Raw genomic sequence first — 10,920 nt, 5'->3', positions numbered from 1 at the left:
ATGACCGTTTTTTTGGACCGCGTTAGCTCTTCTCCATGTTGTTGTGATGTCTTTCATGCAAACGACTCTGACTAAAGAGTTGGAAACAGCTGTCCCCCAAATGATGCTTGTGGCCAGAAAGTTGATCACACCCATAATGGTTTAGTACTAGCATTGGAGATGACTGAGAAAAGTTTTAGGGTGGTTTAGAGAGGCAATTCTCAATGCTCGAGGCACGATGCCCGGCCCACGCAGGTTTCTTGTTTAAGGCTCATAGTAGGCGTATGTTTCAGAAGGAAAAGTGTCACTCCCCGTCGGGGAATCGAACCCCGGTCTCCCGCGTGACAGGCGGGGATACTCACCACTATACTAACGAGGAGAAGCAGATGCCACTGGATGGCTTGAGCGGCGCCAGCATGGACACCAGACGACAACGCGGCATCCAGGGGGGCCACCGGCAGGTAGTCCCGAAGAGAGCGGAGCTCAGATTGGAGCTAAAGAGAGGGGAACTAAGCGCTGAACCCGGGATCCTGGAACCCAGGGTTGGGCTTGGCAGAGAGGCACCTAAATAGGAATTGCGTAAACTGGGGGACACATAGCTTGCTGGTCAGGAATGCCGGAGCCCAGGGAGGATCCCGGCAAGCTGGCATTGGTGGTTCAGTGGTAGAATTCTCGCCTGCCACGCGGGAGGCCCGGGTCCGATTCCCGGCCAATGCAGTCTTGTCCTTTTTCTTTTTTACCCCTAATCGTGTTTTCTACCAAGGCTTTCTGCTGTCACTCCACTGAAACCTTGCATCCTTCTCTCCATCTTCAGCCGCTGTGATTACGCTCAAGCAGAAGCGAGGCTGCTGCTTTTTCCGGCGGGGAAAACTGAAATAGTTTTCTATGTTGTTTTTATTGCTATGCGCTTCTCGTCATTAATTACGGCAGAAGGTGAAAAAGGTTAAGTTAATGACCGTTTTTTGGACCGCGTTAGCTCTTCTCCATGTTGTTGTGATGTCTTTCATGCAAACGACTCTGACTAAAGAGTTGGAAACAGCTGTCCCCCAAATGATGCTTGTGGCCAGAAAGTTGATCACACCCATAATGGTTTAGTACTAGCATTGGAGATGACTGAGAAAAGTTTTAGGGTGGTTTAGAGAGGCAATTCTCAATGCTCGAGGCACGATGCCCGGCCCACGCAGGTTTCTTGTTTAAGGCTCATAGTAGGCGTATGTTTCAGAAGGAAAAGTGTCACTCCCCGTCGGGGAATCGAACCCCGGTCTCCCGCGTGACAGGCGGGGATACTCACCACTATACTAACGAGGAGAAGCAGATGCCACTGGATGGCTTGAGCGGCGCCAGCATGGACACCAGACGACAACGCGGCATCCAGGGGGGCCACCGGCAGGTAGTCCCGAAGAGAGCGGAGCTCAGATTGGAGCTAAAGAGAGGGGAACTAAGCGCTGAACCCGGGATCCTGGAACCCAGGGTTGGGCTTGGCAGAGAGGCACCTAAATAGGAATTGCGTAAACTGGGGGACACATAGCTTGCTGGTCAGGAATGCCGGAGCCCAGGGAGGATCCCGGCAAGCTGGCATTGGTGGTTCAGTGGTAGAATTCTCGCCTGCCACGCGGGAGGCCCGGGTCCGATTCCCGGCCAATGCAGTCTTGTCCTTTTTCTTTTTTACCCCTAATCGTGTTTTCTACCAAGGCTTTCTGCTGTCACTCCACTGAAACCTTGCATCCTTCTCTCCATCTTCAGCCGCTGTGATTACGCTCAAGCAGAAGCGAGGCTGCTGCTTTTTCCGGCGGGGAAAACTGAAATAGTTTTCTATGTTGTTTTTATTGCTATGCGCTTCTCGTCATTAATTACGGCAGAAGGTGAAAAAGGTTAAGTTAATGACCGTTTTTTGGACCGCGTTAGCTCTTCTCCATGTTGTTGTGATGTCTTTCATGCAAACGACTCTGACTAAAGAGTTGGAAACAGCTGTCCCCCAAATGATGCTTGTGGCCAGAAAGTTGATCACACCCATAATGGTTTAGTACTAGCATTGGAGATGACTGAGAAAAGTTTTAGGGTGGTTTAGAGAGGCAATTCTCAATGCTCGAGGCACGATGCCCGGCCCACGCAGGTTTCTTGTTTAAGGCTCATAGTAGGCGTATGTTTCAGAAGGAAAAGTGTCACTCCCCGTCGGGGAATCGAACCCCGGTCTCCCGCGTGACAGGCGGGGATACTCACCACTATACTAACGAGGAGAAGCAGATGCCACTGGATGGCTTGAGCGGCGCCAGCATGGACACCAGACGACAACGCGGCATCCAGGGGGGCCACCGGCAGGTAGTCCCGAAGAGAGCGGAGCTCAGATTGGAGCTAAAGAGAGGGGAACTAAGCGCTGAACCCGGGATCCTGGAACCCAGGGTTGGGCTTGGCAGAGAGGCACCTAAATAGGAATTGCGTAAACTGGGGGACACATAGCTTGCTGGTCAGGAATGCCGGAGCCCAGGGAGGATCCCGGCAAGCTGGCATTGGTGGTTCAGTGGTAGAATTCTCGCCTGCCACGCGGGAGGCCCGGGTCCGATTCCCGGCCAATGCAGTCTTGTCCTTTTTCTTTTTTACCCCTAATCGTGTTTTCTACCAAGGCTTTCTGCTGTCACTCCACTGAAACCTTGCATCCTTCTCTCCATCTTCAGCCGCTGTGATTACGCTCAAGCAGAAGCGAGGCTGCTGCTTTTTCCGGCGGGGAAAACTGAAATAGTTTTCTATGTTGTTTTTATTGCTATGCGCTTCTCCTCATTAATTACGGCAGAAGGTGAAAAAGGTTAAGTTAATGACCGTTTTTTGGACCGCGTTAGCTCTTCTCCATGTTGTTGTGATGTCTTTCATGCAAACGACTCTGACTAAAGAGTTGGAAACAGCTGTCCCCCAAATGATGCTTGTGGCCAGAAAGTTGATCACACCCATAATGGTTTAGTACTAGCATTGGAGATGACTGAGAAAAGTTTTAGGGTGGTTTAGAGAGGCAATTCTCAATGCTCGAGGCACGATGCCCGGCCCACGCAGGTTTCTTGTTTAAGGCTCATAGTAGGCGTATGTTTCAGAAGGAAAAGTGTCACTCCCCGTCGGGGAATCGAACCCCGGTCTCCCGCGTGACAGGCGGGGATACTCACCACTATACTAACGAGGAGAAGCAGATGCCACTGGATGGCTTGAGCGGCGCCAGCATGGACACCAGACGACAACGCGGCATCCAGGGGGGCCACCGGCAGGTAGTCCCGAAGAGAGCGGAGCTCAGATTGGAGCTAAAGAGAGGGGAACTAAGCGCTGAACCCGGGATCCTGGAACCCAGGGTTGGGCTTGGCAGAGAGGCACCTAAATAGGAATTGCGTAAACTGGGGGACACATAGCTTGCTGGTCAGGAATGCCGGAGCCCAGGGAGGATCCCGGCAAGCTGGCATTGGTGGTTCAGTGGTAGAATTCTCGCCTGCCACGCGGGAGGCCCGGGTCCGATTCCCGGCCAATGCAGTCTTGTCCTTTTTCTTTTTTACCCCTAATCGTGTTTTCTACCAAGGCTTTCTGCTGTCACTCCACTGAAACCTTGCATCCTTCTCTCCATCTTCAGCCGCTGTGATTACGCTCAAGCAGAAGCGAGGCTGCTGCTTTTTCCGGCGGGGAAAACTGAAATAGTTTTCTATGTTGTTTTTATTGCTATGCGCTTCTCGTCATTAATTACGGCAGAAGGTGAAAAAGGTTAAGTTAATGACCGTTTTTTGGACCGCGTTAGCTCTTCTCCATGTTGTTGTGATGTCTTTCATGCAAACGACTCTGACTAAAGAGTTGGAAACAGCTGTCCCCCAAATGATGCTTGTGGCCAGAAAGTTGATCACACCCATAATGGTTTAGTACTAGCATTGGAGATGACTGAGAAAAGTTTTAGGGTGGTTTAGAGAGGCAATTCTCAATGCTCGAGGCACGATGCCCGGCCCACGCAGGTTTCTTGTTTAAGGCTCATAGTAGGCGTATGTTTCAGAAGGAAAAGTGTCACTCCCCGTCGGGGAATCGAACCCCGGTCTCCCGCGTGACAGGCGGGGATACTCACCACTATACTAACGAGGAGAAGCAGATGCCACTGGATGGCTTGAGCGGCGCCAGCATGGACACCAGACGACAACGCGGCATCCAGGGGGGCCACCGGCAGGTAGTCCCGAAGAGAGCGGAGCTCAGATTGGAGCTAAAGAGAGGGGAACTAAGCGCTGAACCCGGGATCCTGGAACCCAGGGTTGGGCTTGGCAGAGAGGCACCTAAATAGGAATTGCGTAAACTGGGGGACACATAGCTTGCTGGTCAGGAATGCCGGAGCCCAGGGAGGATCCCGGCAAGCTGGCATTGGTGGTTCAGTGGTAGAATTCTCGCCTGCCACGCGGGAGGCCCGGGTCCGATTCCCGGCCAATGCAGTCTTGTCCTTTTTCTTTTTTACCCCTAATCGTGTTTTCTACCAAGGCTTTCTGCTGTCACTCCACTGAAACCTTGCATCCTTCTCTCCATCTTCAGCCGCTGTGATTACGCTCAAGCAGAAGCGAGGCTGCTGCTTTTTCCGGCGGGGAAAACTGAAATAGTTTTCTATGTTGTTTTTATTGCTATGCGCTTCTCCTCATTAATTACGGCAGAAGGTGAAAAAGGTTAAGTTAATGACCGTTTTTTGGACCGCGTTAGCTCTTCTCCATGTTGTTGTGATGTCTTTCATGCAAACGACTCTGACTAAAGAGTTGGAAACAGCTGTCCCCCAAATGATGCTTGTGGCCAGAAAGTTGATCACACCCATAATGGTTTAGTACTAGCATTGGAGATGACTGAGAAAAGTTTTAGGGTGGTTTAGAGAGGCAATTCTCAATGCTCGAGGCACGATGCCCGGCCCACGCAGGTTTCTTGTTTAAGGCTCATAGTAGGCGTATGTTTCAGAAGGAAAAGTGTCACTCCCCGTCGGGGAATCGAACCCCGGTCTCCCGCGTGACAGGCGGGGATACTCACCACTATACTAACGAGGAGAAGCAGATGCCACTGGATGGCTTGAGCGGCGCCAGCATGGACACCAGACGACAACGCGGCATCCAGGGGGGCCACCGGCAGGTAGTCCCGAAGAGAGCGGAGCTCAGATTGGAGCTAAAGAGAGGGGAACTAAGCGCTGAACCCGGGATCCTGGAACCCAGGGTTGGGCTTGGCAGAGAGGCACCTAAATAGGAATTGCGTAAACTGGGGGACACATAGCTTGCTGGTCAGGAATGCCGGAGCCCAGGGAGGATCCCGGCAAGCTGGCATTGGTGGTTCAGTGGTAGAATTCTCGCCTGCCACGCGGGAGGCCCGGGTCCGATTCCCGGCCAATGCAGTCTTGTCCTTTTTCTTTTTTACCCCTAATCGTGTTTTCTACCAAGGCTTTCTGCTGTCACTCCACTGAAACCTTGCATCCTTCTCTCCATCTTCAGCCGCTGTGATTACGCTCAAGCAGAAGCGAGGCTGCTGCTTTTTCCGGCGGGGAAAACTGAAATAGTTTTCTATGTTGTTTTTATTGCTATGCGCTTCTCGTCATTAATTACGGCAGAAGGTGAAAAAGGTTAAGTTAATGACCGTTTTTTGGACCGCGTTAGCTCTTCTCCATGTTGTTGTGATGTCTTTCATGCAAACGACTCTGACTAAAGAGTTGGAAACAGCTGTCCCCCAAATGATGCTTGTGGCCAGAAAGTTGATCACACCCATAATGGTTTAGTACTAGCATTGGAGATGACTGAGAAAAGTTTTAGGGTGGTTTAGAGAGGCAATTCTCAATGCTCGAGGCACGATGCCCGGCCCACGCAGGTTTCTTGTTTAAGGCTCATAGTAGGCGTATGTTTCAGAAGGAAAAGTGTCACTCCCCGTCGGGGAATCGAACCCCGGTCTCCCGCGTGACAGGCGGGGATACTCACCACTATACTAACGAGGAGAAGCAGATGCCACTGGATGGCTTGAGCGGCGCCAGCATGGACACCAGACGACAACGCGGCATCCAGGGGGGCCACCGGCAGGTAGTCCCGAAGAGAGCGGAGCTCAGATTGGAGCTAAAGAGAGGGGAACTAAGCGCTGAACCCGGGATCCTGGAACCCAGGGTTGGGCTTGGCAGAGAGGCACCTAAATAGGAATTGCGTAAACTGGGGGACACATAGCTTGCTGGTCAGGAATGCCGGAGCCCAGGGAGGATCCCGGCAAGCTGGCATTGGTGGTTCAGTGGTAGAATTCTCGCCTGCCACGCGGGAGGCCCGGGTCCGATTCCCGGCCAATGCAGTCTTGTCCTTTTTCTTTTTTACCCCTAATCGTGTTTTCTACCAAGGCTTTCTGCTGTCACTCCACTGAAACCTTGCATCCTTCTCTCCATCTTCAGCCGCTGTGATTACGCTCAAGCAGAAGCGAGGCTGCTGCTTTTTCCGGCGGGGAAAACTGAAATAGTTTTCTATGTTGTTTTTATTGCTATGCGCTTCTCGTCATTAATTACGGCAGAAGGTGAAAAAGGTTAAGTTAATGACCGTTTTTTGGACCGCGTTAGCTCTTCTCCATGTTGTTGTGATGTCTTTCATGCAAACGACTCTGACTAAAGAGTTGGAAACAGCTGTCCCCCAAATGATGCTTGTGGCCAGAAAGTTGATCACACCCATAATGGTTTAGTACTAGCATTGGAGATGACTGAGAAAAGTTTTAGGGTGGTTTAGAGAGGCAATTCTCAATGCTCGAGGCACGATGCCCGGCCCACGCAGGTTTCTTGTTTAAGGCTCATAGTAGGCGTATGTTTCAGAAGGAAAAGTGTCACTCCCCGTCGGGGAATCGAACCCCGGTCTCCCGCGTGACAGGCGGGGATACTCACCACTATACTAACGAGGAGAAGCAGATGCCACTGGATGGCTTGAGCGGCGCCAGCATGGACACCAGACGACAACGCGGCATCCAGGGGGGCCACCGGCAGGTAGTCCCGAAGAGAGCGGAGCTCAGATTGGAGCTAAAGAGAGGGGAACTAAGCGCTGAACCCGGGATCCTGGAACCCAGGGTTGGGCTTGGCAGAGAGGCACCTAAATAGGAATTGCGTAAACTGGGGGACACATAGCTTGCTGGTCAGGAATGCCGGAGCCCAGGGAGGATCCCGGCAAGCTGGCATTGGTGGTTCAGTGGTAGAATTCTCGCCTGCCACGCGGGAGGCCCGGGTCCGATTCCCGGCCAATGCAGTCTTGTCCTTTTTCTTTTTTACCCCTAATCGTGTTTTCTACCAAGGCTTTCTGCTGTCACTCCACTGAAACCTTGCATCCTTCTCTCCATCTTCAGCCGCTGTGATTACGCTCAAGCAGAAGCGAGGCTGCTGCTTTTTCCGGCGGGGAAAACTGAAATAGTTTTCTATGTTGTTTTTATTGCTATGCGCTTCTCGTCATTAATTACGGCAGAAGGTGAAAAAGGTTAAGTTAATGACCGTTTTTTGGACCGCGTTAGCTCTTCTCCATGTTGTTGTGATGTCTTTCATGCAAACGACTCTGACTAAAGAGTTGGAAACAGCTGTCCCCCAAATGATGCTTGTGGCCAGAAAGTTGATCACACCCATAATGGTTTAGTACTAGCATTGGAGATGACTGAGAAAAGTTTTAGGGTGGTTTAGAGAGGCAATTCTCAATGCTCGAGGCACGATGCCCGGCCCACGCAGGTTTCTTGTTTAAGGCTCATAGTAGGCGTATGTTTCAGAAGGAAAAGTGTCACTCCCCGTCGGGGAATCGAACCCCGGTCTCCCGCGTGACAGGCGGGGATACTCACCACTATACTAACGAGGAGAAGCAGATGCCACTGGATGGCTTGAGCGGCGCCAGCATGGACACCAGACGACAACGCGGCATCCAGGGGGGCCACCGGCAGGTAGTCCCGAAGAGAGCGGAGCTCAGATTGGAGCTAAAGAGAGGGGAACTAAGCGCTGAACCCGGGATCCTGGAACCCAGGGTTGGGCTTGGCAGAGAGGCACCTAAATAGGAATTGCGTAAACTGGGGGACACATAGCTTGCTGGTCAGGAATGCCGGAGCCCAGGGAGGATCCCGGCAAGCTGGCATTGGTGGTTCAGTGGTAGAATTCTCGCCTGCCACGCGGGAGGCCCGGGTCCGATTCCCGGCCAATGCAGTCTTGTCCTTTTTCTTTTTTACCCCTAATCGTGTTTTCTACCAAGGCTTTCTGCTGTCACTCCACTGAAACCTTGCATCCTTCTCTCCATCTTCAGCCGCTGTGATTACGCTCAAGCAGAAGCGAGGCTGCTGCTTTTTCCGGCGGGGAAAACTGAAATAGTTTTCTATGTTGTTTTTATTGCTATGCGCTTCTCCTCATTAATTACGGCAGAAGGTGAAAAAGGTTAAGTTAATGACCGTTTTTTGGACCGCGTTAGCTCTTCTCCATGTTGTTGTGATGTCTTTCATGCAAACGACTCTGACTAAAGAGTTGGAAACAGCTGTCCCCCAAATGATGCTTGTGGCCAGAAAGTTGATCACACCCATAATGGTTTAGTACTAGCATTGGAGATGACTGAGAAAAGTTTTAGGGTGGTTTAGAGAGGCAATTCTCAATGCTCGAGGCACGATGCCCGGCCCACGCAGGTTTCTTGTTTAAGGCTCATAGTAGGCGTATGTTTCAGAAGGAAAAGTGTCACTCCCCGTCGGGGAATCGAACCCCGGTCTCCCGCGTGACAGGCGGGGATACTCACCACTATACTAACGAGGAGAAGCAGATGCCACTGGATGGCTTGAGCGGCGCCAGCATGGACACCAGACGACAACGCGGCATCCAGGGGGGCCACCGGCAGGTAGTCCCGAAGAGAGCGGAGCTCAGATTGGAGCTAAAGAGAGGGGAACTAAGCGCTGAACCCGGGATCCTGGAACCCAGGGTTGGGCTTGGCAGAGAGGCACCTAAATAGGAATTGCGTAAACTGGGGGACACATAGCTTGCTGGTCAGGAATGCCGGAGCCCAGGGAGGATCCCGGCAAGCTGGCATTGGTGGTTCAGTGGTAGAATTCTCGCCTGCCACGCGGGAGGCCCGGGTCCGATTCCCGGCCAATGCAGTCTTGTCCTTTTTCTTTTTTACCCCTAATCGTGTTTTCTACCAAGGCTTTCTGCTGTCACTCCACTGAAACCTTGCATCCTTCTCTCCATCTTCAGCCGCTGTGATTACGCTCAAGCAGAAGCGAGGCTGCTGCTTTTTCCGGCGGGGAAAACTGAAATAGTTTTCTATGTTGTTTTTATTGCTATGCGCTTCTCGTCATTAATTACGGCAGAAGGTGAAAAAGGTTAAGTTAATGACCGTTTTTTGGACCGCGTTAGCTCTTCTCCATGTTGTTGTGATGTCTTTCATGCAAACGACTCTGACTAAAGAGTTGGAAACAGCTGTCCCCCAAATGATGCTTGTGGCCAGAAAGTTGATCACACCCATAATGGTTTAGTACTAGCATTGGAGATGACTGAGAAAAGTTTTAGGGTGGTTTAGAGAGGCAATTCTCAATGCTCGAGGCACGATGCCCGGCCCACGCAGGTTTCTTGTTTAAGGCTCATAGTAGGCGTATGTTTCAGAAGGAAAAGTGTCACTCCCCGTCGGGGAATCGAACCCCGGTCTCCCGCGTGACAGGCGGGGATACTCACCACTATACTAACGAGGAGAAGCAGATGCCACTGGATGGCTTGAGCGGCGCCAGCATGGACACCAGACGACAACGCGGCATCCAGGGGGGCCACCGGCAGGTAGTCCCGAAGAGAGCGGAGCTCAGATTGGAGCTAAAGAGAGGGGAACTAAGCGCTGAACCCGGGATCCTGGAACCCAGGGTTGGGCTTGGCAGAGAGGCACCTAAATAGGAATTGCGTAAACTGGGGGACACATAGCTTGCTGGTCAGGAATGCCGGAGCCCAGGGAGGATCCCGGCAAGCTGGCATTGGTGGTTCAGTGGTAGAATTCTCGCCTGCCACGCGGGAGGCCCGGGTCCGATTCCCGGCCAATGCAGTCTTGTCCTTTTTCTTTTTTACCCCTAATCGTGTTTTCTACCAAGGCTTTCTGCTGTCACTCCACTGAAACCTTGCATCCTTCTCTCCATCTTCAGCCGCTGTGATTACGCTCAAGCAGAAGCGAGGCTGCTGCTTTTTCCGGCGGGGAAAACTGAAATAGTTTTCTATGTTGTTTTTATTGCTATGCGCTTCTCGTCATTAATTACGGCAGAAGGTGAAAAAGGTTAAGTTAATGACCGTTTTTTGGACCGCGTTAGCTCTTCTCCATGTTGTTGTGATGTCTTTCATGCAAACGACTCTGACTAAAGAGTTGGAAACAGCTGTCCCCCAAATGATGCTTGTGGCCAGAAAGTTGATCACACCCATAATGGTTTAGTACTAGCATTGGAGATGACTGAGAAAAGTTTTAGGGTGGTTTAGAGAGGCAATTCTCAATGCTCGAGGCACGATGCCCGGCCCACGCAGGTTTCTTGTTTAAGGCTCATAGTAGGCGTATGTTTCAGAAGGAAAAGTGTCACTCCCCGTCGGGGAATCGAACCCCGGTCTCCCGCGTGACAGGCGGGGATACTCACCACTATACTAACGAGGAGAAGCAGATGCCACTGGATGGCTTGAGCGGCGCCAGCATGGACACCAGACGACAACGCGGCATCCAGGGGGGCCACCGGCAGGTAGTCCCGAAGAGAGCGGAGCTCAGATTGGAGCTAAAGAGAGGGGAACTAAGCGCTGAACCCGGGATCCTGGAACCCAGGGTTGGGCTTGGCAGAGAGGCACCTAAATAGGAATTGCGTAAACTGGGGGACACATAGCTTGCTGGTCAGGAATGCCGGAGCCCAGGGAGGATCCCGGCAAGCTGGCATTGGTGGTTCAGTGGTAGAATTCTCGCCTGCCACGCGGGAGGCCCGGGTCCGATTCCCGGCCAATGCAGTCTT

At 52.1% G+C, this 10,920-nt stretch overlaps 24 non-coding genes across 24 annotated transcripts; 12 read left to right on the top strand and 12 right to left on the bottom strand.

The window, feature by feature from the left end:
• Nucleotides 1-286: 286 nt before the first annotated feature.
• Nucleotides 287-358, bottom strand: trnad-guc. The gene has a single exon. It is a non-coding gene; the product is annotated as a tRNA-Asp (tRNA).
• Nucleotides 359-625: 267 nt separating this feature from the next.
• Nucleotides 626-696, top strand: trnag-gcc. Its single transcript has one exon. It is a non-coding gene; the product is annotated as a tRNA-Gly (tRNA).
• A 519-nt stretch (nt 697-1,215) lies between these two features.
• Nucleotides 1,216-1,287, bottom strand: trnad-guc. The gene has a single exon. It is a non-coding gene; the product is annotated as a tRNA-Asp (tRNA).
• A 267-nt stretch (nt 1,288-1,554) lies between these two features.
• On the top strand, nt 1,555-1,625 carry trnag-gcc. The gene has a single exon. It is a non-coding gene; the product is annotated as a tRNA-Gly (tRNA).
• A 519-nt stretch (nt 1,626-2,144) lies between these two features.
• Nucleotides 2,145-2,216, bottom strand: trnad-guc. Its single transcript has one exon. It is a non-coding gene; the product is annotated as a tRNA-Asp (tRNA).
• Nucleotides 2,217-2,483: 267 nt separating this feature from the next.
• On the top strand, nt 2,484-2,554 carry trnag-gcc. The gene has a single exon. It is a non-coding gene; the product is annotated as a tRNA-Gly (tRNA).
• Nucleotides 2,555-3,073: 519 nt separating this feature from the next.
• On the bottom strand, nt 3,074-3,145 carry trnad-guc. Its single transcript has one exon. It is a non-coding gene; the product is annotated as a tRNA-Asp (tRNA).
• Nucleotides 3,146-3,412: 267 nt separating this feature from the next.
• Nucleotides 3,413-3,483, top strand: trnag-gcc. Its single transcript has one exon. It is a non-coding gene; the product is annotated as a tRNA-Gly (tRNA).
• Nucleotides 3,484-4,002: 519 nt separating this feature from the next.
• Nucleotides 4,003-4,074, bottom strand: trnad-guc. Its single transcript has one exon. It is a non-coding gene; the product is annotated as a tRNA-Asp (tRNA).
• Nucleotides 4,075-4,341: 267 nt separating this feature from the next.
• Nucleotides 4,342-4,412, top strand: trnag-gcc. The gene has a single exon. It is a non-coding gene; the product is annotated as a tRNA-Gly (tRNA).
• Nucleotides 4,413-4,931: 519 nt separating this feature from the next.
• On the bottom strand, nt 4,932-5,003 carry trnad-guc. The gene has a single exon. It is a non-coding gene; the product is annotated as a tRNA-Asp (tRNA).
• Nucleotides 5,004-5,270: 267 nt separating this feature from the next.
• trnag-gcc lies at nt 5,271-5,341 on the top strand. The gene has a single exon. It is a non-coding gene; the product is annotated as a tRNA-Gly (tRNA).
• Nucleotides 5,342-5,860: 519 nt separating this feature from the next.
• trnad-guc lies at nt 5,861-5,932 on the bottom strand. Its single transcript has one exon. It is a non-coding gene; the product is annotated as a tRNA-Asp (tRNA).
• Nucleotides 5,933-6,199: 267 nt separating this feature from the next.
• trnag-gcc lies at nt 6,200-6,270 on the top strand. The gene has a single exon. It is a non-coding gene; the product is annotated as a tRNA-Gly (tRNA).
• Nucleotides 6,271-6,789: 519 nt separating this feature from the next.
• Nucleotides 6,790-6,861, bottom strand: trnad-guc. The gene has a single exon. It is a non-coding gene; the product is annotated as a tRNA-Asp (tRNA).
• A 267-nt stretch (nt 6,862-7,128) lies between these two features.
• On the top strand, nt 7,129-7,199 carry trnag-gcc. Its single transcript has one exon. It is a non-coding gene; the product is annotated as a tRNA-Gly (tRNA).
• A 519-nt stretch (nt 7,200-7,718) lies between these two features.
• Nucleotides 7,719-7,790, bottom strand: trnad-guc. Its single transcript has one exon. It is a non-coding gene; the product is annotated as a tRNA-Asp (tRNA).
• A 267-nt stretch (nt 7,791-8,057) lies between these two features.
• On the top strand, nt 8,058-8,128 carry trnag-gcc. Its single transcript has one exon. It is a non-coding gene; the product is annotated as a tRNA-Gly (tRNA).
• Nucleotides 8,129-8,647: 519 nt separating this feature from the next.
• On the bottom strand, nt 8,648-8,719 carry trnad-guc. The gene has a single exon. It is a non-coding gene; the product is annotated as a tRNA-Asp (tRNA).
• Nucleotides 8,720-8,986: 267 nt separating this feature from the next.
• trnag-gcc lies at nt 8,987-9,057 on the top strand. Its single transcript has one exon. It is a non-coding gene; the product is annotated as a tRNA-Gly (tRNA).
• A 519-nt stretch (nt 9,058-9,576) lies between these two features.
• Nucleotides 9,577-9,648, bottom strand: trnad-guc. Its single transcript has one exon. It is a non-coding gene; the product is annotated as a tRNA-Asp (tRNA).
• A 267-nt stretch (nt 9,649-9,915) lies between these two features.
• trnag-gcc lies at nt 9,916-9,986 on the top strand. Its single transcript has one exon. It is a non-coding gene; the product is annotated as a tRNA-Gly (tRNA).
• A 519-nt stretch (nt 9,987-10,505) lies between these two features.
• Nucleotides 10,506-10,577, bottom strand: trnad-guc. The gene has a single exon. It is a non-coding gene; the product is annotated as a tRNA-Asp (tRNA).
• A 267-nt stretch (nt 10,578-10,844) lies between these two features.
• Nucleotides 10,845-10,915, top strand: trnag-gcc. The gene has a single exon. It is a non-coding gene; the product is annotated as a tRNA-Gly (tRNA).
• Nucleotides 10,916-10,920: the final 5 nt, after the last annotated feature.

Source organism: Fundulus heteroclitus, chromosome 24 (genome assembly GCF_011125445.2).
Source record: "Fundulus heteroclitus isolate FHET01 chromosome 24, MU-UCD_Fhet_4.1, whole genome shotgun sequence".
NCBI classification, from domain to species: Eukaryota; Metazoa; Chordata; class Actinopteri; order Cyprinodontiformes; family Fundulidae; genus Fundulus; species Fundulus heteroclitus.
Note: the sequence above shows the minus strand (reverse complement) of the source record. Positions and strands in the feature narration are given on the sequence as shown.